Source organism: Strix uralensis, chromosome 3 (assembly GCF_047716275.1).
Source record: "Strix uralensis isolate ZFMK-TIS-50842 chromosome 3, bStrUra1, whole genome shotgun sequence".
NCBI lineage: Eukaryota > Metazoa > Chordata > Aves > Strigiformes > Strigidae > Strix > Strix uralensis.
Window position 1 is genome coordinate 56,699,156 of NC_133974.1, and position 27,128 is coordinate 56,726,283.

The 27,128-nt window shown below is 40.7% G+C and overlaps 1 protein-coding gene across 1 annotated transcript in view; it reads right to left on the reverse strand.

Moving 5' to 3' along the window:
* Positions 1 to 27,128, reverse strand: part of CEP85L (centrosomal protein 85L) — a 159,344-nt gene that overhangs the window by 126,502 nt on the left and 5,714 nt on the right. The window lies entirely within an intron of this gene.

Below are 27,128 nucleotides of genomic sequence, written 5' to 3' on the forward strand. Positions count from 1 at the left end.
ATCCTCAGTATCATCATAAACTTCCAGCCACAGGACTGGAAACAAAATGCTCCTGTCAGCAATAATCCAAACCCACTAAGAGGCTCTCTGCCCGCCCCGCCCCCCCCCCCCCCCCCCCCCAAGTTGCTTTGAGGCTGCTCCAAATACTTCGAGAGAGAATTCTGCAATAGCAGCCTTCATGTTACTATTGTTTGCAACTGCAGCCCAGCGGTCCCCATCGTAAACTACCTTCTGAAGAAGTGTACCCTGACTCAACCAACAATCCACATTGTTAGACAAAAACATAGAGGAGAAAATACTTGGATAGGTTCAGTGTAATCATTCCAAAATTACAAAATCCACCACCACCAAGATAAGAAAAGCAATGCTTTATACACAACATTGCAGGGTACGATGGATGCAACAGCTTAGGGAGGTGAGGTGAAGCAGGAGCAGTGATGTGTTCGTGTGGAAACATTCATAATCAATAAATAAAATCTGGGTTCAAACACTTCCTGCTGACCTGATGCATTTTTAATTAGTAGCTGATGATCACAGAATAGCTTTTATCTCTTTGGAAAGTTATGTTATATTTCAGCACAACTCATATTTTATTTATGCCTAGCTAGGTATTCGTAATGTACTCAGTAAAAGAGAGGCCTCAGAAGTACTGGCATGAGCACATAGAAACGCTGCATATCATTATTTTGTCCTCTTTCTTATCTGTACAAAGCCCTTATGTACTCACTGAAGACCTGACATGATGTGCATTCCTCACCAGCTCACTTGAACTATGGACTGTAACTGTCACTAGGTGTTTTGCAGGTAGAGTTGTAGAAACACAAGCTTTAAAAAGTTAGTAAATACTGAATAAAACCCCAAATACTAAAATGCCAGGAGATCCTGTCAAAACCTTCAGGCTGTTGCTAGAGGTCCTCTGAGTGATACAAGGTCAGAAGCATTTTCAAGAAGCCACAAATACTGGCCTATAGTAGAAGACCAATGCAGGAAGATAAATTATTGTTGATAACACCTCAATGAAATTGTCAAGCCTTTCAACCCTGAAGCCAATTTCAGTACTGAAGAATGTTTGCAAAAGAGAGCATGGTAGGTAAACACGAATATAAGAAAGAAGAATAAAAGCTAAGGTATCTCGCAAAACACTCAAGACCAAGAAACATGCGAACAGCTTAGTTCAAGACCTCTTTAAAAGACTTGTTGCGTAAGCATGTGTTCTTAGCATATTTACAGGAGGATGCAGTGAGCTGTGAGGAAGCTGAATATCAAGAAGGGGAAGGCATCTAGCAGCAGGCAAGGAGAAAAATTACCTCATCACTGCTGAGCTCTTGAGTTTGTGATGCTGTCCTGTAATGCAGCTGCAAGAATCCGGAGGCGTGTCACGACCCCAGAAAGCTGCATGCCTGGAAAAGGTATGATAACAGTTCTTCCATCTCCTAATAAATGTCACTGCAGTGGTCTTATGTGCCTCAGTATTGCCATTCATGGAAGTGTTACAGTTTCCTATGTACCTTCTGTCTGCTTGTGAACAATACCATGGAGGAAAAAAACGGATAAAAAGGCCAAGATGAGGGTGGCAGAACACAATCAGGTAGTCTGGCTGAATCACCTCTGACAGCAACGCCATGTATTCCAAGGTGTCCCCGCTTGGGCGTCTGCTTTGGCACTGCTACTGCTCAGAGCAGATAATAAAAAAACATGCTTAAATTTAAGCAGTCAGATAATAGAACCTGAGACACGTTCATCCTTTTGATTGGATTTTAAGTTATTTTTGTAGAAACTGAATGTAATTAGTAGAGCTTTTTTGCTGCAAATAACCTCAGTGTATCTGTCTGGAAACTGGGCCAAACTGAAGCCAGTAGTTTTACTCTATAAATAAATTTAGCTTGTTAATGCTTTATGCACTATCCAGCAATGTTTTATATCTGCAGTCTGCTTATGTACACAGTTCTAGACCTAGAGCAGTATTTGTTTTAGATTTTCAAAAACCTCTTGGAAAAGCATGCTAACTGGTGTGGACCTCCTGCAGACATGAGTTTGTGCTTTTTAATGCTGCTGAAGCAAGCCCCTACTTTCACGTGGATCTCAACTTGGCAATGCAGGGGGCCCTGAGGACATCCCAAGCCCCTCTTCTTAACAAGCTCTATTGTTCCACCTACCAGGCCCAGTTGTGCAGAGGTGGTGGGTAGTACTGGCTCCAGTCCATTCTACGTGCATTCGTCCCTCTGCGCCTAATGGAGCCTACCTACACTAACATGACTTCCATTAGCTTATCACCTCTTACATCTCTTGGGTTGATAAGAATTAGGAGCGTGGCAATCTGTGTTCCAGTGCTGCCCCACTCAAGAGAGGTATAAAGGTCTCGATACTCACAGCAGCCTGGTATGAGAGAAAACTCATGTAACCTTAGACGTGAATCAACATGAAGTGGAAACAGCCTGCATCTCCGGATAATTACTGTGAAATGTGATGCTCCAGACAATGAATGGACTCAAGTTCTTATTGTCTGAACAGCCTTCTCTCCACCTCTTTCTTCTGACACAAACTCCACCCTCTTGGCAGAATCAACAAAGAAAAATAACAATAGAAAGTAACAGCTTAAGCATTGGTACTAGGCAGATGCTGTCTCATTAATGTCAGTTGCAGCACATCTTACCCAAGGGTTTGTGTTCTATTTCCAGGTTCAGAAATCATGTCTTTTTTTTTTTAACCCTGAGTAAAAAAATAATGCTCTAAACAGAATTAAGCTGAAGCATAACCTCTGAGAGCAGCATTTTTCTTTGATTAAAGACAGTATTTATTCTGCACACTTGCTTTCATATTTAATAGAATTAAAAGATTATTAAAAAGGCCAAACACTAAATAGATAAACATTGTTCCAAAAGAATGCAGACTATTTCCCCTATCTAATTAAGACATCCAGCATATGTTCATTCTATCAAAAAGCAACAGTGGCATTTCTGCAAGCACATCGATATTGTAAATTACTTTGAAATTAAAATCACAAATTTTCAATTCAGTTGCTTCACTAAGTACAGAAATCCTTTTCCTCCACCCACAACTTTTTCAGCTGAACACTGTGTCCTAGCAAAGTCCAAGCAGCCTTTAAGAAGGCTTAGAACAATTCCTCCTGCTTTGCAAAAAATAACTACGTATGTTGCAAAGTGAGATGTTAAACTCTATTGGGTGGCACTATAATTAAGAACAAATTCGCTTACCTCATAAATGGCACCCCTGCTGGTAGGGGCAGGCTGGCCTGCAAAAGACTGAAATGTTCCACTAAAAGTACATTGCATGCAGTGCACAGCATTAACAATAAACTGTGTAACCTAATATCTGCAAAACAGGCATCATGGAATAACACACTCTATACAATGTTTTATTTTTGCCTTTTCTGCCAGCAAATGAGAGTGCATGTCTTTCACAAAAGAACACAAATGGATACCAATTTGAATCTGTTTTGCCCTGAGCTTTCACTAACAGCTTATACCATGGGAGAGAATAAAGCCAAGCAGCTTGCTGTTACCATAGCTATGGTTTATTACCAGCCTCCTGAAATTTCAGATTCTTCTTAATGTTCCAGGTTTCAGAATCAGATTTTTACCTGAGAAATTCTAGAAGACCCTTAAGAGTCAGGGATTTTACATGTCATTACTGGTCGGTGGGTCAAACACTTTTTTGTGTGTGTCATATGATTTTAAAATAAGTCTAAGAGATTTAAATAAATTCTGTGTCATCAACTCTGACACCGCAGGAAGAAGAACATCTGCAGGCGGTTGGATCCAGTGACATCTAACCAGTAACTTGTGAAGATAATCATGACTTTCCCAGGTGCGTTTTTCTAAAGGGGAAAACTTTTAGTTCTGCTATTCTACCTTCCCTTTTTTCCATCCCCTCCTCTCCCAAAGGCAGTGGGAAAGAAGGGGAAATACAAATGACTTGAGAGGATATGGAGAAAATATGTGAAAACCTATAGGTCTGTAGTTTGTTTACTCCAAGTCTGAAAAACAACCTATGAACATTACCAGTTAGAAAATTATCTGGTCACTTGTGTTTGAGCCAAACCCAGTATTGCTGCAAAGGGATGAAATTTCAGTAAAGTTAATGGACTTATGCCAGTGCTTAGTTTAGTCAGCTCAGTGCTGTCATATGCCCATATGTAAAAGTCGAATGGAAAAATTTATTTCATGCTTTAACTATAAATATAATTAACTTCATGAAGCTCCCCACCCCATTTTTTCTCCATTGACTTCTGTTCTACAACAATCACTGACACTGATTCTACAATAATTCACTACTAGCTACTATAATAATGTATCAGTATTATAAAACTTTGTTTTCTCTCAGCAGTGAGAGGTCTATGCCTAAAATGACGGTATTCTATGCTGGTAGAATAAAATCCAGTTTAAAAGGTCACCTTTAGACCCACCCAGCACACCCGCTGCAGATGTCTCAGAACCAGCCCGCTCCCTGTACAGTGCAGGAGGGCCAGCAGCCATCAGTTATGTTACTGCTGGGACCTTCCCGGTGTGCAGGACAGGCAGCCTTAGAAAACACTCTGGTTTTGGTACGCCTGAGACTGCAAAGCACGATTTGCTTTTATCTTGTGCTTTATATCCTTCAGTCTTTTCAATAGCATTCTCACATTAAACTAATAAACATATCTATTAGCACACACTTTTTAGACAAACCCAGTTCACCCAAGAACGGACAAAAGATTGACAGAAATGCAAAAAGTGGACCGTACTAATTTGTACTGACCACAGTGCTCATCAGATTTGTTTCATGGGACCTCAGGGTTAGTATATGATATATGTACAAATCCACTACAGTATCCTTAGACTGTTTTGCTTTTGACTTAAAATTAACACAGACGAGAGTGCTTATTAAAAGTAACTTTGTGACTCTGGCTTGGCTGTAAGATCATTCTCTAGTATTCTACTTTTAACACATTGCTTGAGTGACCAAATTGATCTGGAAGGCATTTTAGTAAACATGCAACCTGATCTTTGGTCACAAACAACAAGAAATGGAGCTTCTAAGTGAGCATAAATGTACATAAATAAAAGAAGCATAGAAGTATTGTTGCTTAAATTGTTGGGGACTGTCCCACTAATTTAGGAATCCCACAGTTTAAGAATTGAACATCACGTAGTGCACCGGTGTACCATTCTAATACCTCAAATAACAATATCTGGTTAAATCAATTAAAATTAAATTGAAGAATCATAATTCCAATTTTCTGGTTAATGCAGGACAGTACGGTACAAATATGCTCTATACTTTAACCATTTAGTTTTCAGTGTTACTATCTTCTGAGCTGTCCCGGTTTCAGCTGGGATAGAGTTAATTTTCTTCCTAGTAGCTGGTACAGCACTGTGTTTTTGATTTAGTATGAGAATAATGTTGATAACACACAGATGTTTTTAGCTGTTGCTAAGTAGTGTTTATACTAAGTCAAGGATTTTTCAGCTTCTCATGCCCTGCCAGCAAGAAGGCTGGAGGGGCACAAGGAGCTGGGAGGGGACAGAGCCAGGACAGCTGACCCAAACTGGCCAAAGTAGTATTCCACACCATACGATGTCATGCCCAGTATATAAACTGGGGAAGTTTGCTGGGAGGGGTGGATTGCTGCTCTGGGACTGGCTGCATCTGTCAGTGGGTGGTGAATAATTGAACTGTGTATCATTTGTCTTTCTTGGGATTTATTTCACTGTCTTTTTGTTATCTTCCTTTTCATCATCATCATCATCATCATCATCATCATCTATTATTGTTATTGTTGTTTTTATTATTGTTATTGCTATTGTTATTGTTATTTCATTTATTAAACTGTTCCTATCTCAACCCACTAGTTTTACTTGTTTTCGATCCTGCTCCCCATCTCACCAGGGGCTGAGGGAGGAGTGAGCTAGTGGCTGCATGGTGCTTAGTTGCTGGCTGGGGTTTAACCACAACATGAGCCAAGCATCAGAAGGTCACTCCAGAACATGGGAAGGTCCCCCTAGCTTCTGAAGGAATACTGATTGCCATCTATTCACAAGGCAAGTAGCTTGACCCACCCAAAAGAAATGCGTTAATAGGAAGAGATAAATAGCCTATCTAAAAGTCCAGAACTGGCTGCATCCTTACAAAACAATATTATGTATATGCTTCCAATGCGAAAATTAAAAAGTACAAAAAATATACTGAAACAGGACATGACAAGCAGTGCAGGACGCTAAAATGGATAGTAACAAATATACATTAAGAAAGTGCAAGAGGCAGTCATACACAAGAGTCCCATCTGCAAACTACACCAGCGAATGCTCCTTGAAGTCAGTTCATTCATGGAAGTCCTTGCTCAAAGACACCACCGAGCTTACATGATGTGGGCCTTTCATGATGTTGGCTCTGCTGGAACGCATCCCCAGCAGGCACCATGACAAGGTCTTTACTTAGCACAGCCGCTGCCGTTAAAAGGTAGAACAGAAAAGTGACTAAGAAATGAAAAGGAAATAGACAGCTGTGATAAAGTATCTTTAAATACATGCAAATATTACTTGTCTTTTGCTTCTGTGTCTGAAGATAGTTGCTGCAAGGATAAACTCAAAAAATGTGGATTAAATCCACAAGAAAATCATATATTTTGTGTTGTATTAAGGGTAGAACTCAAGAACTAATTTTAAAAATGGTAAATTGAATCACATATTCCAAACCCACATTTGCTGCATTTATATGTTACTGCTTTCAGATGTTACCAATATGCAAGAACACATAAGTTTAAAGCAAAAAATGTGACCTCTAAAATTTGAATCTAATAAACCTCTGAAGTAATCTGAAGATCTAAAACCCTAGAAGTATGTAACAAACTCTAAAAGCAGAACATAATCAAACAATAATACCTACTCAGTGCTATATATCCTTGAGCTTACGTTTTTCAATTTAAGTACACCAGTCTCCCTTGCACAGAGATATGAAAACTAAGCTGTGTAAAATGAAAACTACCAACCATTTTACTTGAGTCTATATTTAGCATTTGCTGCATCGTGCTTTAATTGCTGAAACTGCCTCTACAGAAGCATTAAAAAATCACTAGAAAAACTGGGGGGGGGTTTCATCATGTCATCATGAGGCACATTGAATGTTTAGAACAAAGATTCACCTTGAAAGATTCACACATCATTTCTGAAGCACAAAAATTTCTAAAATTCAAATGAATTATCAACATATTGTTTCCCTCAGATAACCCTCTTTAAGCTTACTATCACAAACAAAACATGACCTATTGCAAATTCAAATTTGGATGAACACAGATGAAAATAAAATGTTGGCAGCTTAGTTCCTTCTTTAAAAAAAGCAGATAAGATAGTAAATACAGTAACTTCCATTGGGCTAGCAAGTCAGCTTGTGAGCCAAGTTGGATCAAACAGATCCAACTACTTTGAGAGGCTGTGAATTGTGTTTCCTTATTTAATGAAGTCCCTAGTTTTCCCTCACTGGGTTTTTTAGCATAATCTTTCACATGATTTTCAAATATAATTTTACATCAAGTATATATAGGCACTCAAACTGGACCATATGGTAAGAGACTAGTTTGCTAAAGACTCATTCATTTAAAATACAAGTGAGCAGTCGCTGAAATGGACTTTCTTGAAGAGTCCTGACCAACCATGTCTACAGCTGCAAGGATTTCCCACAGAAATCCTTTTTGCTATCCCAAGTAGTAATTGCAATACAGGGTTTTACTGCCCCTGGACCTCTGCCACTTCAAACATTTCCATAGAACACAGCACGGTGTGGATACAGCAGGTCCTTCATGCCCGATGGCAATTCCATATGGAGCCACATAATACGGACTTACAAGTTCCCTGAGGCACTGTGATTGGATTTACCAAAAAAAGAGCAGAGACAAGAGTTACTAGTTGGGTGCAGAAGAGGACAAGGGCTCGGGGTTCCTGTGGCTCTGGCCTGTGGGCGAGCTCTGCTTGATGCACCTGCAGAGTCCCCAAACCCACTTGCAAAGGCTTGAGAAGTAACTTGACTGACTGAACCTCAGTACTGACTCTAACGATTGTATGCAGGATGAATAAGCACATTAGGACCGTAGAACTAATCATCCAATTAGTTGTGCAACTTAATCACATAGTTTACCATCCCAGAAGACCAGTTTTGAAGGAACTCAGGGTCTAGTTTTCCCAAGCCCTCATTCCCCATATGGTGACCTCTTTGCAAAATCCACCAGAGAGAGAGTGGGACTGACAAAGAACAAAAAGCCGGATTTCTGAATGTGCTCTTCCGCCACGCACCCTTATCAGCTCTATTTTTAAATACAAAGCTAGCTCCATAGAATTTCCTGAGATTTGACAGTTGGTCACACTGTTACAGATTTAACAGAAGAGTGGCAGACTTGGCTGGGCTTACTGCTCGGCACAGAAAAGAGAGAGACCTGCCCCTGTAAACATGTCACAGTGTCGGGAAGTAGCATTTGCTGGACAAGAAATGAGCGTGATGCAGGTCTGCCCCTGTTCAGTACACACGACACAAATCCTTTCATCATATTTCAGCTTTGATGCAGGCACTGCCAACAGCTTCAGTCCTGTTCAACTGCTGCAAATGAGTAGGCGGCTCATTTAGTGGGTTGCTAGTATCTGCAGAAGTAACTGGCAAATGCATCGTAAGAGTTATTCCTGATAATACATGTGTGTGTGTGGGTATACATGTGTGTGTTGAGGTTTTCAAAGAGATGGTGTAAAATATCTGTCCCTATGGGCATTCATGGTATATAGCCTCTCCTCAAAATCTTTTACTCTTACTCTGCCTTACACTTTCAGACATCACTTCCAAACAGGTGGGAGTGAGTCCCGCTGTGGCCATTTCACAGATGATAAAAACTGGGTGCACAACAGCCCACTATTGAGTTGGGAAGGGAGCTCAGGGCTCTCTAGTTTTAGTGCTTCCCTGTTAGACAATGCTAAATATACTTACTACCCATAGAATTGTTTATTCATAGCTTAGTAAGCTGAGGTTTTGCTAAAAATTGATTTTGCTGTAACAGTGATGTCATTATTACTAAACAGTCTCAAGTCTATCATTTAAATTAAATTCCTTTAAAAATATGCTGGGAGAATCCTATCAGTCCAATTACTTCTATGCTGTGCACAGCTATTAGAAAAAGTGACAAAGAATAGATAAAATGAAAAATGAATGCACTTTTTAGAAAATTACTGTTTTCATAATACTATTAAATACTATTTTCTGAACACTTTAATAGTATATAGCTGGCTAACAGAGAAAGAACAGTTATACTAGAAGAGAGGGTTTTATTAAAGACGGCTTTAATTTTTCAAACACCACAGGTTTTTCTGGCCAGCAGAGCATCAACTTGCCTAGTAAAAATGTTTTCCCTTGGAAAGAAGAGACGGGTATAGGATGTACCCAAGAAAAGACAATTCCTCTTGGCTGACCTAAGCAGAAGTATTGATTTATGTTTCTGAAAGAGAGTTTTTTATTGCACTATGGTAAGACGTTCAGTAGCTGTACAGATGGGTTGTTTTCTGTTGGGGGTTGGTTGGGGTTTTTTTTCCCAAAAAAAAGGAAAGGAAGTTGAAATTAGCAGCGAGCTCATAACAGATTTTGGAACCTCAGCAGATGGTAATGAAGAAAGTCATGGGCGATATAGTAAAGAGGGTGATTTTCCACATCTGCAGAATAGGAATGATGGGAATTAAGAAGACAATTCTGAAATAACATTAACTTCCAGACCACAATTAAAGCATAGTTAGCTTTTCAGAAATAAGAAACAGGCTCCTGGTAGGAGGCCTTGAATTTTAATTTGCCTCTCAAACAGCATGAAATGTGCTGTCAGTTCTCACTAAAAAGCAACAGTCAAACACAATTTTCTGGATGCTACAAAGAAACATATATCTGTAGTATGTATGGAGTAATAGCTTTTCAGAAATTTGTCAGTATCGGCTTCTAGAGTTTTCATGTTCTCCTCAAAAACTCTTCAGTTCAGAAACTCTTCAAGCTTGCTTTGAAGTAAAAGTTTTAGGCAGACAAATAAGTAGATTGATGAGTCTTTCTTTTTCTGCTTGCTTTCATGCAGTCTGGGCAGTCAGTACTGAAATCCATTTTGGAGGCCCAATCCTATTGCAAATCAAGCTGATGGCTGATTTACTAAACTCACGTAGGATCAACCATCAGCAAGATATGCATTTAGTTCATCAGCTCTCCTCATACAAAGTGTTTCAGAAAGCAGTAAACAAAATATAAAGGTTATTTGTCCTCTCCATAAGAATGTAGTGACTTTCAGAAAGAATAAAAAACAGAATGAGAGAAAGAATGCAAAAGAGAGAAAGAAAGAATGAGACAGAACAAGAGAAGGGGGAGAGAACAAGAAGAAAGACAAAAAATCAGATACAAAGAAGCAGAGGACTTAGAGAAGAAAGAAAGTGAGAAAATGAAGAAAGGAAGGAAAGAAAAAGAGAGACAGAGAGAGAGAGAGACAGAGAGACAGAGAGAGAGAGAGAGAAAGAGAGAGAGAGAGAAAGAGAGAAAGAGAGAAAGAGAGAGAGAGAGAAAGAAAGAGAGAAAGAGAGAAAGAGAGAAAGAGAGAAAGAGAGAGGAAGGAGAAGAAGGAAGGAAAGGAGGAGAAAGAGAGAAGGAAGGAAGGAAAGGAAAGGCCGAAGGCTGACGAAGGCCGGCATCGGACAGGCCAGGCCGGCCCGTGGCCTTCCGGTCCGTGCCTTCCGTCCGTCCTTCCTTCCGTAAGCCGAAGGAAGGAAGCCTCTTCCGGTCTTCGCCTTCCCCTCTGCCTCCCGTCCCTCCCTCCCTTCGTCGAGACCTTAAGTTCATGTCACTCTCACTTAGAATACAGACCCACAACGACCAGCCACATCTTAGAAAATTCAGACCCGGCATGTAGATACAGTCCTGCCAGGTATCTCAGTCCTGTCTGTAAAACTGAATCACCAGAACACGGCCTGTGACAAACTTTCCATGTCCTGCTAGTGCGCAGGTACGCAAGAAGCTGGGAGGGAGCACAGCCAGAGTAACGAACCCAAATTGGCCAATGGAATATTCCATATCATGTCATGTCATGCTCAGTATATAGATGAAGGCTGACTGGGAAGATCTCTCTTGCTTCCAGGATTGCAGTTTCAGGATTCTCACTTCTCTGGGATTGCTAGCCGGGAACGGGCTGGGTGTTGGTCGGTGGGTAGTGAGCAATCACATTGTGCATTACTCATTTGTATTTTCTATTATTACTATTATTATTCTCATTATTATTTTAATTCTATTTTGTTTCAGTTATTAAATTGTTTTTATTTCAACCTATGAGTCCTCTTACCTTTCTCTCCCCCATACCCCTGGCTGTGTGGTGTTTGGCTGCTGCCGGGATTCAACCATGACAGTCCTTTTTGGCGTCCAATGTGGGGCTCAAAAGGTTGAGAGAGAGAGAGAGAGAGAGCAAGAAGAAAGCTCTGATAACATGCAGTTTTGGAGAGACAATTTCTTCATCTTGGAGAGGGGGAGAGGGAAGTTTAGAGTATAGCATTATACCGATTCCTCTTTGGAATAATTTATAAAATTGGATATGCAGATAAATCACACACATATAATCATAAGCAAAATTGGCCTGGAGACCACACTAATCAGCAAACTGTAGAGCCTCCAGAAGGCTCAGCTGTTTCTGTCCTTCAAAACACATCCTTGCTCAAGGCTTTGCAGTTTGCTTACAAGCTGAGGTCCTTTTCGTCACAGTAAACAGACAAAGAGAAATTCAAACCAAGCAGCTACTGTGCTCACTGGCTATACATAGGGGTTTCTGAGAGAGGGAAAACAATCCCAGACAGTCTGAAAGCAAAAGGACATTGCTTAAAGACAATTATTTCCTTCCTCCAATTTGCATTGTCCTTACTCCTCCTTGTATATGGATCACTGTTAAATGAGAGAAAGATACAATAGAAAGCCACAGAAAAAAATGTAATGGACATATTCCCTTCTGGGCATTAATATAATCAATCAAGCAAATTACTTCAGTTACCTTGTTCGTGATCTGTCCTTGTTTCCATTAGGAAGGTTTGCAATTCCACTTAGAGAGTCCCCCTCTGTAGTGAAATAGTGTTCAAGCACAGTTATGTATTTCCAAGTGGCAAGATAGTACCACATGTTAACATTTTGCTTCTAAAGACCTAGATGCCACAAGTGAAAATCATGCCTTGGCTCTCTGCATGCTTCTATGTAGCTTAATTAACTGATCACAGAAATAATCTCAGCTAAAATGATTCAGTAAACTGGTAGGAGGGAGCTGCTTTAGCAGAACTGGGTGAAGCTTTTCACTTAGCTACTACCCAAGCAAGATCCAAGAAGAAAGGATCAGGGACTTTGGCTCAGCACCTTCCTAAGCCAGATGGGATTTGAATTTTTGGAGACTGAAAGCAGGATTCTGAATAAAGCCTGATACCTCCTAATGCTGCACCAACTGCATCTAGAAAAGTTCAGACTTTTGGGGGGAGTTAATTGCATCTAGAAAAGTTCAAACATTGTTTTTGAGGGTGTTGTTCAGGTCACTGTAGAGAAAGAGCACCACTGTAAAACAAAGAAGAATCTACATTCAAATTCAAATCTTTCTCACAGTCTCCCAAAGTACTTTGGATTTAGAATCCCTTTGCAACAAGCCAAAACTACCTTGAAGAGGAAGAATCATTAACATTTGCCCCATTGTCTTAGCTTTATTTTTTTTTCAGCGGCTGAATGTCAGTCCAGTCATAAAACATTACTTTTTCCCTACCTCTACTACTTGGTGGTGGCACTACACAGCTCAGTATCCCCCTCTCTCTAGTATATTCACCAGTACAAGAAAACTCATGTTTCTGTGCTCCAGCTGGAGGACTGTACAGAGCAAAGTTTTCCATGGTAATCCAGTCAAAATGACATGCCCCCATTTCTTAATGTAATGACACAACACTGAAAGTATTGAACAGCAGTAAAACAAATACTTAATAGCATTTATGGTTTAAACACATTTAAAACAAAGATCCTAAAGCATTTTACAAGCATAAACTATGCTTCCCAACCATCGCTGGAATTTTACTGTGTCCATCACAAAGATTTTCCAGCTACGGATTATTTTTAGTTCAAGTTTCAGCTAGGTAAACTAATGCATATAGGCTGAGAGTGTATCCAAGGAGCATAGTCAATGAGTTTAAATTCTGTTTGACTTTTTCACAGTTTAAGACATGATGTATGCACAGATCTCCAGTGAAGGTATGATGGTTTATTCACATCATCCTCTAGATGAACAGATTCCTACATGTTTATTCAGTGCAGGGCTGGCTTACTGCAGTAGACCAGTCCATATTAGCAAACTGAAAAGGAATGCAGCAGCCCATCTCCTATAAACACCACTTGGCTATTTAAGCCTACACTGCACTAGAAATAGACTTATATCTCACAAACACCACCAAATGTCAGAGCATATCATTTATTCATTGCACACTGTATTTTCAAATCAGAGTTTATATGTCCCTTACTATATAAAGCTGGAAAAATATTCTCGTACACATGAAACTTCTGCACTGAGGAATTATACCACTTTTAAATCAATTTACAGACTATGCAGTGAAGGTCAAACCACAAGGCAGAAGATTCAGATTTTGATCTGAGTCTTGTTCCTGCTGCAGTGACTGACCTCAAACACATTCCCTAGCATTTGTTTTTAACACTGCCTTGCACTGAGACTTCACTGCCTCTGCTGTCCTGTGTTATATACCATCTTCTGTTGCTGTCCCTCACATCTCCTGCTTGCTTAAACATGACCTCTGGAATATTCTGCTCCAAGCTGGATAAGGACAAACAGCCCCAGTATCTTCTAATGTTCACCCAACCCCTGTTCACCCAGGTGAAGACCACGTTTAGTCAGGCCTGTAGTCTGCAAACCTTCCTTCAGATGCTGCCTTCTTTTGGCCAAGTAAGGACCGTAATCAGTGGTAGTGCCTAGACATGTGAAGATGATTCAAGTAAAAAAAAGTAACATTTGATTCAGGCAGACAATGAAGCTTTAGGATACCACCCTGTCTAATCAATCTATTTCAAATTGCCAGTATGAGACATATTTTGGACTGCACAGTCTTGCACACAGAGGATGTGCTCTGATCTTTTATGCCTCCTCCTCTAGTTAAGCTAGGTTTTCACACCGACAGCAGAGCTATTGTGTGCATGACATTTACTGCTGGAAATGGATGCTGTGTCTTGGCAATGAATGGAAAATCTGAGCACTAGCAATGAAAAGATATCTTCACAGTGTTCCTTGGTCTCTTGTTAGTCATTCAGCGTAGAGGAATTCAGCACAGAGGAAACATGCTGGGTGAATGTCAGTGTTCCTAGCTCTGGCTGAAGAAAGAAAAACTCTGCTATAAAACAGAGTATGGGCACTGAGCATGACAGGCTCCAGATTTTCAGTGCACACCAAAGAAAACCTTCCTGACAGCAAAGTCTCAGTAACCCAACTGGGGTTTATTTGGGAAACATACAGTTTTCCATATAGCGGAGTAAGTTGGGATGCTTGTTTTCAGGTTGTGTGGAAAAATCTAATTGCTCTGAGGAATTCATATTTAGATGCAGCTTTGTAGCCTGCAGAAAGAAGACATAGTTAACAGGCTAGAAAGCAAAGTGTCATTTGGACAAGAAGTTCCCCAGCTTTTTATAACCTCATAATTGGTCTGTGTCTGACTTGATCCCAAGGAGCTGTTTGTGCAGGCACAGCTCTAAGGTGTTGCATCCACTTACTATTTCACCAGGTTTCATATCACTTACAGACTTCACCAGAAAATATTTTTCTGTCTGTCTTGATCAGTGTCCCCTGTAGAGAAACAGCAAACCCTTTCCCAGCTGAAGCAACGTGCAACCTTTTAAAAAATAATTCACAGACCACTTTGCATCCCAAATGTTGTGTGTGTGCCTGGCCACTCCACACGCAGCCTGGCACTGCGAGGGGACCAGGGCCAACTCCAAACTCTACCTGCTGCAGACTCCCTCACAATCCAACAAGTGTGTAGGGGTCCACAGCATTTTTACTCGCAGTGGCTTTGTAGGTAACCATCTGAGGACATACAGAACACGAATAAACCACAGGACACAAGTCATTTAAAACTAACCTGGATTACTCACAAAAGCATGTAATACACTGTATTTCTCATCTAGAATTCATACCTCTTTCAAACCAGAGGCCAAATAAAAAGAAAGAGCTTGGCCAAGGCACAAGACGGTTGTGGTAATCTCCCTGACCTTAGCTATGCAGTGAGGATGACACTCTTCCGACTGATGTGTTGTGTAATGATCTTTTGCATATCATTCTTCATGCAATTAGATTGAAAGCTGCTGCCTAAAAGACATGTTGAGCATTTATAGCCTGTGTTTTCTCATACTGAAAAATAGAGAATATAACCAGCCAGTTAAGGTGACACTCAAAGTTTTGCTCTTTTTGCAGTACCATAAATGTTACTTACAGCATCTCTATTTGACTTTATCCTTGCTGGCAGTGTAGACTAAAAAAAGAATTCACATTTTAGCTGTTTGCAGATTCTAAAAAAAATGTATAATTATTGAGCTATAGAAAAAATGATCTGACAACATATCTAAAACCTGTTTCCTGCATGGTTTCAAGAAATCAGGGAAGGAGAGGGAGGGATTTAGTGAATTTTTTAACAGCTCTTAAAGAAGACTGAACTTAAGCAGAGTCTATCAAGGATTTGACTTCCAGACATTGTTACTGTATTTCTTCAGGAAAGAAGAAAAGCTTCTCTCTTTCTTTTATGTCATTATTACAGTTTATCATTACATATGAGCTTTTTGTCAGACAAAATTTTTCTGGTAAATCATGATGAGGTATGGCTTTGGCTCTTAAATGAAATATAATTGTTTAGTATTTACATTTTTTTCATCACAGTTTTACCAAATAGATTCTAGTTGTCACTGAACAGTGTGTTTACTCCACAATGCAATTTTAAAACATCCACGAAACCACTACTGCACACAAATGTTTCTGTGGGAGAGTTAAACCTTAGTAATTTGGTGCCAGAGCAACAGAGTGTGAGGCACTTGGCAAGTTTTTATACTGGACAAGCTTGAAAATGTGGTTATCTGGAAGAAGTAATTTAGGATAGATAAAATAAAATATTTACACAAGCCCAAATCTAACCAAGGTGCTTGCTTCATGAAGCACGTTTACATCGGCACTAGTATACTGAAAAACACAAAGGATGGACATGAACGTAAAACCAGACAAATGCATTTACAAATCAGGTTCCATGTCACTGAACAAAAGATGTTGCCATTGACACATAGTCACTGGTCTATAAAGAGAGACATATACAATCTTAGTCTGATTTCCAGCAGAGAGATGGCATTATTTTGCAAAACCCATTGTATCACAAGACCTTACCTCAACATTGCCATGTCTGTAAGGTAACAACTACTTAATAGGTAACAGATTCCAGACGTGATGGTTTTTTACCCCTAGAACTCATCAAAAGGACACACAGGAATATTAATGGGAAGCTGGCACCACTGCCTTTTTGGATGGTGCACTTCTATTCACTTAGCTATCTGTCAAGTGCAGCATGAATAGGCAACTGCACTGCAGCTCCCCAGGACACTACAGAAAGGGAGAGAGATCCATCAGAGAAAATTACATCAGCTGATCTGCAGAGCATAAACAATAGAGCCAGCAGGGCCCAGTTTACCTTTCTTTATACCATCATGATGCCATTTGATGGAAACCAGCTGCTCTGGTCATGTTCTTCACACTATACCCAGCCCTGCCACAAGAACATGTGCACAAGACACAAGTGTCTGTTGGTCTTATGATTTATTCTGTTTTCAGTAAATTTCATATACTATGTAGATTGACATTCTTGTAATTAAAACAAAGAATCACTATCAAAAAATCTCTCACTCAGACATTTACATGAAATGTAAACTGATTTCCACAAGCTACATCAGCATTGCCAGTACAGTATTAAGCCTAGTAAAATAAGATTTTTTAAAACGTATCTGCCTATTTAACTATCTGAATACATCTCTAATGACAGTCCATCTCTAGTTATTCAGAAACTTGTTGTCAAATATAAATTCTTCTGGCTTGCTTTGACAGAGGATTCATCACATACATCCCAAATCAACAAATCACTGGGTAATTCATAATGATGGGTTATCAAGTAACTGATAGAAAGTGTTGCATGCATGGACTAGACTAAGATTAGAGAAGAAGGTATGAATGTCCTACCCCCCATTCCCAGACTGGCATTATTAGTGCCCTTATTGATGCCTAGCATCAGTGGGATAACAATTTTTTTTCCTGGGGGGAATAAATCAAGATCAGTTTAGATGTGTCCTTGGTTCTCAACTGAGATAGGTGGATTCCTGGGTCTCCAAACTGCTAACCCCTTCCCTGAGCTGCCTGGGGTCCCGGGAAGCCTGGCTCCAGAGGGGCTTGCCTGGCCTCGAAGCTTCCCTGCAGCTGCCTCCCCAGGCTCATTCTTCGGGTCAAAGTTGCCCCCTGTTCTGCCTGGAGACCCCCTGGCACTGGGGTGGCCTGGCAGCACACCAAGCCACATCACGTGTGAAGTCACCTCTGAGCCAGGCTGCCTTCCCACTTGCTTCTTTGCTGAGCTTGAAAGTAAAATGGATATCTTGCTGTGGAAAGCCTCCATTCCAGTGCATCGAGCGGTCTTCTGCTGGAGAGATCTGCCAGAAAGCACAAAAGCACTGCTCCTTCTGCCTGGCAGAGAGCCACTCCGGCATAGCAAGGTGTCCAACCAAAAGAGGTACAAGCTTTACCCTCAGAGCAGCAGGCTTTTTGACAGGAACCATACTCCTCCTGGGCCAGGAAATGCCTGGGAACACGGTTCTTTTCTCCTGAGACAGCGCAGCTGCACTTTGTCTTCCGAACCAGTCTGGTTCAAAAAGTTATTATCACACTAAATTTTCCCAGGAAGAAGGGCATTTTTTAATTTATAGTGAGATAGCAAAACATACAAACAGAAAAGATTTTATACAAACATATTTATGATTATTTTTCTACAGCACTCACAAAAGCTGTAGTATTTGGCAATGAATTTAACAGTCACTTGTGCTGTTCAACTCTTTACCTTTAAATAACACTCCTAAATTAATTAGCTGTATTGTTTTATCTGACTGCTCCATGACACTTCTGCAGGAAAAATGACTGCAGGTATGTGCACCTCCCATATTTGCACACTGTAAAAATCATCATTAGGAAAACCCACCCCTTTGAATTTTGTACAGCCTAATGCATCCCCCAAAATAAGAGCACTGAACAAAACCTTTCTGTCATTTTATCTTTTACTTCCAGGCCCAGGTTCAGAGCACTTTTTGTATACGATTCAGTGAAAAAAGTCCAAGCTGCAGAAAGTACACTGGCTCCAGCAGCAGTCAGTAGCTGCGCTCTGCTCAATACTGGTAAGTCTCCATAGGTCCCATCTAGAAAAAGCTACAGAGGAATCCTAGGAAAGATGCATTATTTTAGATGGGCTATGTCCATCTTCCACCAGTAGCTTTCTGGTTTCTTTCCCCTCTTCCCTATTTTGCATCACTTCTCTTAGTACTGAAACGATTTCAGGCTGAGGATCCAAATCCAGGGATTTCTATGAAAGTTTTGGCCCAGACCTGCATATAAACCTTGTGAATCCAAATGTGACTTCTATTCTATTACTTCTAATTTTCATTCTTTTTTTAAGTCTCATCTTTTACTTATTCTTCATAAGCTATTATACAGAAGTGAAGGATTTTGTTTACAGGTTCAAATCAAATCTCACTCTCAGCTGCTTCAGAAAATGGACAGACCATCGTGCTGAAAGTCTTCTACCCCTGCTGCCTTTGCTTCCCCAGCATCGCCGATGGCACATTTATATCCTGAAGCAAAGGGCCCTACCAATTCCTCTGTGTGATCCGAGATGGTGAAAGTGCTCTCTAAGTGCCAAAAACCAAACCCAGCAAACCCAGGGATCTAAACTAGCTCACAGGAAACTTAACAAACCAGGCTCCTCTGAAGAGCTGCTACTTCTCCAAAGGATTTATGGCTTTGCCTACAGATCACAAAAATATATAATGGATCAAAAAGATAAACACAACTATAAAGACAGCAAGTCTGTACTTTTAAATCCTATTCTAAAATGCCCTACATACAAAACCAGTCACTGTAATTCCTACATAAAGTATTCACTAGTTTTATAGACTGTTGTAGAAACACTAGACAAAATCTGGTATATTAAACAATGTTAAACTTCACTTTAGCTGTTATTTTATGGTTTTGCATACTGAGTCTTGTCTTTAAAATTATTCTGTGCAAGTTGCAGACAAACATATAATATCCACACAGTAGAAATAAAGCAAAGTTAAAATCCTGGAGCCATATTCTGCACCCACTTACTCTTCTGTAAATCCCAAGTAACTCTGCTGACCTCACTGGATTTAAACTGGATTTATAATGAAATACAGAAATTGCCCTGTAGTTCCACTGATTAAGCTTCAAAGTCATTTACTTATGACCTTTTCTGAGCACAAAGACATTTTAGAGAGTGTTTCATAAGCATCTTGCTAGCTACAATATATGACTGCAGTTAAAAAACAATGATGGCAACTATTACAGTTTCTCCTTTTACAATCTTCTTTCATATTGCTGGAACCAAAAAATATATTTCCTCTTTTGAAAGCTCTACAATATTACCTTAGTTTCTGATCTTGTTCTCTAGCTCAAAGAATCACAAAAGGTATGCTGAGAAGAAACTTACTTGGTGACATAGTTGATCCCCCTGCAAAATATCATGATTTGTCTTTATTTAACATTATTTTCTCCATCATCCTCTCAAATGTCCCAAACAATACAGCTTCTAGCACTTCTCAGGCAACTAGTCTACATTCTTACCATGATCTCAGGCAGAGCAAATGTGCTGACTGTGAAATAACAGCCTAGTCCAGAGTAGTATCTGACATGCTTAGAAAAAAGTAGGAATGGAATAAAAGACCCCTCAAACCCTAAACCAAGCCCAAGCCCTTGACATGTATCTGAGACAATACTACCAAATGCCTACGGAATTTTATTGCTTTGCACTACCCCAAATGTTTGCCCCTTGCAAAGCACTCTCCATAACCTCTGTCATGGAGCAATGCATCCCTCTCACAGCTTCACTTGGTGACATTAGCCCAACACAACACTCCTAACACAAAAGACCACTCCTGAAACCTGGGTTATTTTTGACACCACACCTACACAACTCATTCACGACTAGGAGCAGTTCTGATGTGGACCTTTGCAGTATCGGTCTAATTGCACTGGCATGGCACATTCAAACAGAAGTTGCATAGCACAAGGTTTGCAACATGGATATAAAGAGTGGAGACAAGAAAGATCATTAATCCATAGGTGTAAATACATACTGCACATTCTGATTCTCTTGTTCTCTTTCTGGTCAGTTATCAGAAGCAATTTTCTAATCTGCATGAAACATGTTTTGAATTTAGGAAGTCCCTTTGGCTACATGGAAAAGGAATTGCTACCTGTGTTATACTTCCTTTCATTCTACTAATCAAGCTTGACTCATCAGACTAACAGCAACAGAGCTCTTCCATCAAAAGGTAGTTCCTCTAAAAAAAAACAAATAGCAGAGAATTAACTGTTTAATAAGTATAAAAATCTAGATTTTTACTATACTTTTCCATCTTAAGAAAAAAAGGTTTTATGGCACTGACTCACAATCTGCTGCACCTGTGTAGTTGTTTACTGTATTAATCCTTATTTTATTTTCACATTTTGAAAAATTAAAATTTGAAAATGTGAATTTATTCACATTCACATTTTGCACATACTTTGGCTGTATATAAATGGTGATAGAGTGGGATATCTGACACTATTTACTGTAGCATCTACAAACCCACTGCTTTCTAATAAGGCGCTACTTTGTTTTCCTCCCCATAAAACTTTGCAGGACTTTGTACAATTGTGTTAAAGCCTTACCATTACCCATGCTGCATTTACAGAGTCACAGAACATGAAACTGTGTCCTCACCACAAAGGTAGGCTGACACTCACGTGTTTGGAAGAAATTAAGCAAAGGTTCACACTTGCAAGAAAGCCTGTTTAAAGTCTGTGAAGTTCAGTATTAGTTCATAAAAAGCCAGAAACTGACCTTAGAAACTCATGTCTCAGTATTTTTTTCTTCTACTGAGTGAGACCAAGCCTGAGCCTGCTTTCAGTGAGCTGGCATGTAGCTCTGGCTCGAGGAAGGGAATGAGAGGATAGGAACAGATCCATTTTTTTATCTAGCTATGGTCAGGCAGTCTCTGTAATGCACATTTCAGCACCGTTTCCCCCACTGGGAATACAGCCTAAACACCCTCATGCCTCGTGGTGGGATGACCCAGAGCACATGGGGCACAGGGCAGGGCCCAGGCTGAACCTCAACACAGAGCTGGCAGGCTCACCTTGGGTCCCACAGTTTAGATACCACCTCAATGTGTCTCTTCCATTCAGTGCAACGGAGGTCCTTCCCTAAAGATCCCTCCTGCCCTCACTAAACTTTTTTCACCCTAAAGGGCTGTGACTAGCAGTGTACAGGTTAGGAACAAGTCACTTTATAACCTTCTTTGGAAAGATTAGGCTTCCTGTTAATCCACAGCTAGTCAAAAACTGCTTTTGTGCAATGTATCTCATGTTATCAACCGGGAGAAAACCTGCAGTTGGGATATATTGCTTTATCATCTATTATATTTAAAAACATAGTCAAATAAAAACCAGAACTTACAAAGCCCTAAAAATAGTACCTGTAAGTGCTTTTCATTTGAAAACCACATAAACTATGTCTCCCTTCCGTGAAGTTACGTGCTAAAGCTCACAGCAAACTGAGCAGACCAGAAAAGGTCTAGGTCAAATATGGATGCATTTTCAATGGTGATAAAAATTAGGATGGGAAGCCAATAAGGCAAATTTGTATATGCATCAGGAAGAGAGACTGTGGCAGATTCACTGTTAGGGCCAGTGGTAGTAGCAGGTCTCTTCTCCCCACCGGCTGTCATTACAAAGAAGGAGAGTTAGAGAGTGATAGATTAAGTAAGATAAAACTCCTTGAGTGCTACAGCATCTTTATTTTTCTAGATAACTTTATGTTTTAGTCAAAGACAAGAGACTCATTCAGACTGCAGCCAGTCCGTAGTGGCACAGAAAGCAACCCACTCACAGCTTCACCAGCAGGTACAGTGTAAAAAGCCTCATCTTCATTTACACTGAGGTCATTCAAAAGAAGTAAGAAGACTTTGTATAAACGAGGACTTCCCCTAAAGCACACAATTATACATTGCTCTAGAAATTATTTGGTTATTTGCTGTGAACATGAACATGTTGCCTTTGCCTTAACATATATTTTTCTGTAAATGTTGGAATATTTATGTATCAGCAGGACCACTATCCTGTGAAAAGACCCATTTCTCTGATGTTACCTTGCAGTGATACCAGAGTGTTGTCCTGTCTGTTGGGCTGCTAAAGAGATAGCATTATTTACAAGTAATGTTCTCATAAAACTATCTGGTTCTTAAATTAAAAAGATTTTTATGACTGTAAGGCTATAGAGAAATAAACAGCCTTTTAAAAAAGAACTCAAAATGTGGCACTTGATTAATGATAGAGTGGTCAAGTGTCACTTACCAGCCTTGGATAATAATATTCAAGCCCTTTCAGTCTTTTTCCATGACAAAATAAAATTCATGCTACTACAAGCCCATGTGCATTTCATACTGTGTGTTTTCACCCCCTTCACCTCAACATTTGTTTTTACCAAGCTATTTCATTTGGTCTTGGCATTTATACACTGCAGGAAACTATTAACCCATGGAACATACCTTTTCACAGCTATGACCTAATTAAACACAGAATTAATTATCTTTGCCTTTATAGCCTTGATTAATTACAAAAAGTTAACCTTTATCTCTCTTCCATGTCCAATACAGGGATCTGTTTGGGTTGCTTGTTTATCCCATTAAAACTGCTCCCCCTGAACAATGCCTCCAAGCGATGGCTCTCCCATAGCTTGGGGAAAGAGGGACTGGCTGTCTCCACAGCAGCGTTCCTGGCTTGTCATCACCTGGATTTGCAAATAGCTCTGCAAGTCCTTCAAATACAGGAGCTTGGGCCAAACAGAGAATAGACTGAAGCAAGATGCCTCTCATCTCATCACCTGGCTTCATAGTCACTTCCTTAAGTCCTGGTGGTGTGAGCCAAAAGCTCCCTGATATACAAGAAGCAAGGAGGCCTTAGGAAACATAAATGGCAGATTCCTCCAGCCAAAACACAACATACTGCTTGAACACCAGTGAAGGAACTGTGCCTCACCTGTGACAGACTGGAATTAAAAGAAATACCCACAACCATTCTCTTGCATGTCAGTTAAGAAATTAAGGGCTGGAACTGGGTCTTCTGTGTCTCCATTTAACAGCTTACAAAGTAAGGGATTTCTTTACCTCATCTGACAGCATGCTTACAATGACATGACCAATTTATTCCATTTCAATTAGTTATTTTCATTATTCTGCTTCTATTACAAAACCACTTAAAGGCTCCAGCTGCAGTTGATGCCTGATTGTATAGGAACTACAAGCACAAAGAAATAAACCTCATCCATGCAGACAAGTGATGCTGCTTTAAGTTGGGTCTGTCTACAGTGAGTACATTAGTGTGCTGCAGCTAAAGTATGAATTTACAGCCCGCAAGCTAGTCTGCACTAGGCTTTTGTATGGTCACTGTGAAAGCAGAGTAGGTTACTGTAATATTTGATGTATACTAATGACATATAGTACAAAGCAGATAATGAACTATATATTCACATCCTGGCTAAGTATGCACTAATTTCTTCCATGTATCAATGTACAAGCTAAGTTAGAAACCATATGAGTCGATGCAATCCATGTTTCCTTTTGTGCTTCAGCAATATTAAAACCAGAAGCACTAATAGGTGAAGGGTAGGAACAGGAGAGAATGGATCTGTACCCCAGCAATCCATATGGGGATCAGCACTCAGCTCTGCTCCAGCCCAGCTTCTCCATCCTGCTCTCCTCTGCACCAAAGTTCAGTGTCCTACCTCGCGGCTCTGGTGTCCAGCCCTGCTCCTTGGCTTGGCCACCCACTTTCCTACTTTTCCAGGGCTTACTGCAGCCTGGTGATGGCCCCCACTGTGGGCCAGCAGAGCAGCCTGTTTCCTGCATGCCTCCTGACTTTCCCCATCATGATCACAGTTAGACAAATAAAGGAATTTCCAGTTTAGTGAACTTAATTATCTTTGATTTAAGCCTTGTCAAATGCTTTTTCCTCCTGGTGTAACTAATGGGAATTTCCAGGAAATCTTCATTTAAACCTGAGGAAAGTCTGAGTGGACATTTGGCCTGGATGGAGACACAGATAGAGCGACCAGCCAGGACAGTCCTAGAAAACACTGACATGTTTGAGCATGCTGCTCAAAGTTTTCAGAATGTTATTTTCTCCCAGATTTTAATTCATGATATGCAATTTTCCTCGTCTCCCCAAGCCACGGCCATGAGATCTCACTGGTTCTTGTCCCGGTGGGAGGAGGGTGGGGTGGGTGTCCCAGGCTGAGCTGCAGACCCCCATGCGGGTGTTACGCATCGCTTGGCCTCCAGCCCAGGGCATGTGCCCCTCCTGATGCCAGTGAGAGGACATGGGTCCCGATGTGGTAAGCGTGGCCCTTATGCCATCTGCTCTGCTGCCCAGGCTTAAAAGCAGGGAATAAAAGGAGAATAAAAGCTCTGCGAGTTTTCCAAAGCAGAATCTTTCTGTCACCCCATGTCTGTATAACCTCAGGCTCTTGGCTGGGGCCCGTGGAGTAGCGCCAGCGGGAATACCAACGCAGCGTTACTCATCCTCACCATCTCTAGCAATACTGCTCTCCAGAGATGTGTTTCTTTCATATGTGTTAAAAAAGATTTCCAAAACAAAGGTTGTAAATACACATTACTATTCTTATTTGGATACTGTCAGAAGAACTAAACAAAAGCTTTTTAAATAGTAAGATAATACAGTAAAATTATACTAATGTGTTTTAGAAATAGCTGTTCAAAACTGTAAGAAATAATTGCTGGAAATATTCAGACATATACCAGCAGTTCTGTCATTTGGGCACATATTTTATGGGTTTTTTTGAGACTAACTCTTTGCTCATAATTTTTCTGCTCAGATTCTCTCATGAGCCTGGCTGTTATTTCCCCGTGCCCTGCCTCTCTCTGGTCAAGCACATCCTCTTCTCAGCTTCCTCTTTGCTCTACTTGTATGCCCTCTTCTGGGGTCATGCCTTCACCTTCTCACCATCTGCCTTGCTTGTGCATTTGCTCAGAGGAGAAGCTTCCCCTTGCTATGGGACATCTGCTCTGGTGGTCCCCTCCACTCCCCTCCATTCCCCTCCTTGGTGTTGCGCCTCAGATTTACCCCCAGGAGCTTTGGGAAGCCAAATTAATGAGCGTGGACATTTTGATAATGAGCATCATTTTGAAAAGCATGAGGCAGTTTAAGACAGAAAGATGCACTTTTACAGGATCAAAGCCACTGCAGGCGTAAAGCCACCTCTCAGCCTGGAAGCAAAGCTCTTTTAGGAGAGTTTTTGTGCCTAATGGCTTATAATGCTCTGTTTTGTAAATCGAAGTAAAACCAAATTCTATTATGTGAAACTGTAACACCCTCCTCATCACACCAGCTTTGAATTGCGTGCTGAAAGCTCCAATTGCAACCACTTGAGTGACAGGATGGGACTGGCTACAAAGTCGGCTGGCAGCAGTTCGAGGACTATTTTGGTTGCTGGAAGCAGCTAAGTCACGTTAGCGGAGGGGCTGTCCAAGCTTCCTGGCTTTGCTGCTCAGCAGAGCGCAAAGCCAGAGCTCAGCCCCGGGCCCAGGCTCTTGCTGCAGATCCCGCCTGGGGCTCCTGGGGCTCCTCTGCTGTGCCCTGTTCCCTGGGGGGGCTCCTGCAGCTCCCACAACCATCCTGCCCACTGCCGTGCATTTCCCTAGGAACCCAGTGCAGCGCTGGGGATAAAAAAAATGTCGTGAGAGAAAAGTGTCTTCAAATAATGCAATTGCTCACACCTACACCCAAAAAAGGGAAATATTTATAAACAATTCTGCTTTTATTTATATAGTTTCCATGGCTCTGCTCTGTCAGACTCCATCTGTGCTTTCCCAGAGCCTGTCCTTCTTACACTGCATTTACTCTCAGCCTGTAATTTTTCAGAGATTAAGGGAGTGTACTTTCATTCATAGACTGAACAAACTGCAAGCGTGAAGAAATGTCACTCACCAAAGATGACACATTTAATGAATTTATTATAACATCCAATACCAGAGAGGGGTAAAAAATGCTGAAAAAGTCAACGGTGGTACAAAAGACCCTGTGTCTACACCATAACATCTTGAGGTGCTGCTGTGTCAGGTAATGTTTCCTGCTGGAACTTGGTTGTGGGTGATGAGGCTACTGTGTAAGAGGGTCAGAAGAGGTCAACCTATTTCCCTGAATGTCCAGCAGAAGGACGGTGCTGTGCCCCACAAGAATCAGTCCAGTTCTGTGCGCAGGAGGCTTTCCTTTCCTGCCCTTATTCTTGCACATGACATGCATTTTAGGTACAGGGTAACACTTCAACCCACTCTTCAAACACCATTTCTGCTGATTTGTGCTGCTGTTACGTAAGAATCAGGGACTGTGGTGCAGAGTGTTTCCTGCAGATTAATGGCTGGATGGGAGCAAATGGTGGTCCATAAGTAAGGTGAAGGGTATTAAGTTCAAACAGTCAATAAATCTTTAGGAAATGCCCTGACCTCTGTTGGTTATTGCTATTAAAGATGGAAAAAAATCCCATGCATTTTTTCTATATGACATAGCCACCACTGGTATGTGTAGAATATATATTAGCAAATCTTTTGGCTCTCTGTACTGTAGTCATCATAATTTGCTATTTTGAGGGAAAGATGTGCGTATGTCCTGGGAGGAGTGGGGGAAAGAAACCATTACTGCTTTGAAAGCGACAGTCAGAAATTAAGGCTCAGGCTTTCATTTTCTAAAATGTCTTTACTTCCCTATA